We start from the raw sequence: 4653 nt of genomic DNA, 5'->3' as shown, positions 1-4653 counted from the left end.
TGACCTACACTTTGCTACTGTGAGGTCTAGCCATGTGTAGGCAAGTCTAGAATTTAGATTGTTTTTGTTCCTTTGGGTCTTGTTTATATAAATGAAAATGTTCACCCTGGAAACAATTTATTTCAATAGAAAACAGATGGATACTGACATTTTGATAAAGGTTAATGTAATGGCATTGCAGAAGTAGTTTATGTTTTTGTTTTTAAAATATAATGTTTATTCTTTTTGCTTTTATTAGTTTTTGTGCTAAGTGGATTAATGCCTCAGTCGTAGTAAAAACTTAAGTAAAAAGTTCAAAACTTTTTTTAGCATTCAAAAAAACTTAAAACGATGTTTCAATAAAAATTACAAGTTTGAGGGTACAATTGACAAACATAATTGTGAGGGGACTTTGGCAGAATGGGGATACTCACTGTGTCAGTATTTTTCGGGCTTCTGAAGAAAGTGCCTCAGCACAGACATCATCTTAGTAGTCCAGTTATCTGGGATGCCAGCATAGAAAGTGGCTCTGGCAGCATCACAGCACAGGCAATGCCTTTGACAAGAATCAGCATCTTAGATGTTACTTCAGCACAAATAAAAAATGAGAAGAGACAATACAATCCAATGTTGCCATATACAGGCCAAGAAAACTAATATCTCTGATGGCATGCATGTAGAGCATAGAGCTAAGCTATGAGGAAATAAAGGTATAAGAATGACACAATGGACTTTGGGGACTTGTGGGGAAGGGTTGTAGGGAGGCGAGGGATAAAAGACTACAAATATGGTGCAGTGTATACTCCTTGGGTGATGGGTGCACCAAAATCTCACAAATCGCCACTGAAGAAATTACTCATGTAACCAAATACCACCTGTACCCCAGTAACTGACGGAAAATTTTTTAAAAAGTAAAAGAATAAAATAATAAATTAGCTAGGTGTGGTGGTGCACACCTGTAGTGCCGGCTACTTGGGAGGCTGAGGCAGGGGAATTGCTTGAATTTGGGAGGCAGAGGTTGCAGTAAGCCGATATGTCACCACTGCACTCCAGCCTGGTGAAAGAGCAAGACTCTGTCGAAAGGAAGAAAGAGAGAGAGAGAAGGAGGGAAAGAAAAATGAAAGAAAGAAAGAAGGAAAGAAAGAAAGAAGGAAGGAAGGAAGGAAGAAGAAGAAAGGAGGAGGAGAAGGAGGAGGAGGAGGAAGGAAAGGAGGGAAGGAAGGAAGGAAGGCAGGAAGGAGAAAGAGAAAGAAGGAAGCCAGGTATAATTGTGTGCAAAAGAAAGAGAGAGAAAGAAAGAGGAGGGAAGGAAGGAAGGAGGGAAGGAAGGAAAGAAAAGAAGAAAGAAAGAGAAAAAAGAAAAGGAAGGAGGAAGGAAAGAAGGAAGGAAGGAAGGGATAAAAACAGCTTTAGAATGTCTTCAAATTATTTCAAATGATTTTTGTTGGAGCTGAAGTGACACTAGAGCATATGTGAGCCAAATCAGCAGAATCTGATTTTGTGCCTGATGTTCAGAGCTGTTTTAGCTGTATTATAGACTGATGGCTTTCATTTCTCACTTCAAATTTCCCTGTATTATCCACTATATTTTCTCAAGAGCTTAATAAGGACAATAACTAAAATGGAAGCTTATTGCTATCAATAATTACCTGTCTGTTAATGTGTGTGTAGGTATAGGTAATAACAGTACAATTTTTTCTTAACTGCTATGTGAAGATGTGTCAATGATAATTCATTTCACAGAAAATAACATGAACTTAAAAACAGAATAGGAAGTACCAAATTATTGTTAAAGGAAAATCTTTTGTTTGTTGTTTTGAGGTGGATCGGACAAACAAGTGTTTATTATTAAATTATTTACACTTAATTGTAATGCATTATATTTTTCAAAATTATAGGCAAATCACCAAGATATATTTCTAGATATGTGTGTTAAATGAGTTTGCTCAAAAGGAGACATCATTTGTAGTAAGTTTTATTATTATTATAGACAAGAACACATGCAAGTGGAGGCTATCAAAATAAGCTACATTAGGCCTGGGTGCGGTGACTTACGCCTGTAATTCCAGCACTTTGGGAGGCCAAGGCAAGTGGATTACCTGAGGTCAGGAGTTCGAGACCAGCCTGGCCAACATGGTGAAACCCTGTCTCTACTAAAAATACAAAAAACTTAGGCAGGCATGGTAATCCCAGCTACTCGGGAGGCCAAGACAGGGGAATTGCTTGAACCCGGGAGGTGGAGGTTGCAGTGAGCCGAGATCGTGCCATTGCACTGCAGCCTGAGCAACAGAACGGGACTCAGTCTCAAAAAAAAAAGCTACATTAAAAGTGAACAGTCAATAAAACTCTGAAAAAAATATACGAGCTAATGTCATAAATTCATAAATAATATATATTTTTGAGTTTGATCTAATGTTTGAAAAGACTACAGTGTATTACTCATAACTGCTTATACTGTGTAACTGAGTGAAAATAATATAAAGGCAAGGATATTTGACATGAGGACATTTTTATTCGAGTTATTTCTCTACAGCTTGATATTTCACAAGTATAGAACTAATATATATTTATATGTGATACAATATACATTTTATATAGCAGCAATAATAAATTATAATCTTAGCTAATACCTTTTCACCAAGGCAAGAACAATATCCATGAATCTTTTGTTAATTCATAATTAAATGCCAGATCAAGAAAATCGGTGAAAAATGAGCCTTAAGCCTGATGGCTCACGCCTGTAATCCCAGCACTTTGGGAGGCCGAGGCGGGCGGATCACGAGGTCAGGAGATCGAGACCATCCTGGCCAACACGGTGAAACCCCGTCTCTACTAAAAATTAAAAAAAATTAGCTGGGTGTGGTGGCATGCACCTGTAGTCCCAGCTACTCGGGAGGCTGAGGCAGGAGAATCACTTGAACCCAGGAGGTGGAGGTTGCAGTGAGCCGAGACTGTGCCACTGTACTCCTGTCTGGTGACAGAGCTAGACTCTGTCTCAAAAAAAAAAAAAAAAAAAAAAATTGCTCAGATAAGCATATTTTACATGAATCTATTTAATTTCTCTAAATTCATACTTTGTATCTCTGTGGTATTCCCAAACAACACCAGCAAATTTCAGTTTTTCATTATAATACTTTCAGGTGTACAATGCTAAGGTAATGTCTAAATTTGAAAAAAAATAAAAGAAAAGAAATTACAATATCACAATACTATAAAGAATAGTGTTATCTGTGGGCATGTTTTATATGTTTTCGTGTATGTGGAGAGGTTAGTAGATATGTATAGGAGTTTACATTTTATTTTTTAAATAATCCCCTATCTCTGTAAGGCTACCTCTACCCACATCCACACCTCTAGTCTCCTTATTTCAGAGCTACTTCATAATACAGGCCTGAGGATGGTTGTCTGAAAATTGTGCATGTCCATCCTCTGAGTAGCAGGTAGCCTGGCCCTTAAACTCCAGTTTTATAGGCAGAAGCACCTGGATGCCTCAGTCCTATCACTTGGCATGTTTTTGAGTCTAAATTCTTTAATATTAAAGATTTATACTAAAGTGCAGGTCCAGGGAAGAAACCAGCAGAGATGGCTTCAGACAAAATCATTTCAATCACTTATTTGGTCTTCTTATATTTACACAGAAGCCCAGCAGGACAGCTGCTTCTAAACCAGTTTCAATCACCTCTTGATCTCTCATGCTAATTCACACCTGGCTGTTAAGCGTAGCTTCTTTTATTAAAAGTTAAAATTTCACATTTTGTTTAGCATGATTTGAGGATTAAAAATTGGCATTTGCAACTGCGAAATCACGGTATTGACATAATCAGAAGTTTACATGGCAAACACATTTTTAAAAATGTCTTTGTCAGCATTCTTGATTAAAACAATCTGGATTTTCAAGCACTGACAGAGCAAGAAAGTAGAGACTGCACAGTAGTGAGGAGTTCTGATAAGAAAGAAAGTAACTAGGTCACAAAATGAAGGAGAATGGCAGAGATAAAAATGAAACTGATAAACATGGATTGAATAGAAAGAAGTAAAAAAATAAATTCATAACAGAAATTCCTCTCCTTTTTAAAAAATCATGGTTTTCAGCAGAAAGCAAAGGCAAGAGATTAAGATCTCTGGCAAAGGCCGATAACCCAATTAGGAACTGCCTGTCTTTAAGTAGTTATCTCATGCTTGTTCAGAGGAATTGGGCTCCCACAGCAGACCAAAAATATGATTCTTCTTTAAATTCTTTTAAAATTCTGGATCAGTTCAAACATTTATTTAGTGAAGAAAAAAAGAATTTATGTACTTTTTCCTACAAAAGATAACATTATATAGAACAAATGATTAGTTATATTTATATATATATGTGTGTGTGTGTATATATATATATGTATGTATGTATATTTGAGACAGAGTCTCGCTCTGTCGCCCAGACTGGAGTTCAATAGCACGATCTCTGCTCCCTGCAACCTCTGCCTCCCGGGTTCAAGCTATTGTCCTACCTCAGCCTCCCGAGTAGCTGAGACTACAGGCGCACGCCACTATGCCTAGCTATTTTTTTTTAAATTTATTTTTAGGGGAGATGGGGTTTCACCATGTTGGCCAGGCTGGTCTGGATCTTCTGACCTCGTAATCCACCCACCTTGGCCTCCCAAAGCACTGGGATTACAGGCATGAGCCACC

Source organism: Papio anubis, unplaced genomic scaffold, assembly GCF_008728515.1.
Source record: "Papio anubis isolate 15944 unplaced genomic scaffold, Panubis1.0 scaffold395, whole genome shotgun sequence".
In the NCBI taxonomy this organism is placed as follows: Eukaryota; Metazoa; Chordata; class Mammalia; order Primates; family Cercopithecidae; genus Papio; species Papio anubis.
Note: the sequence above shows the minus strand (reverse complement) of the source record.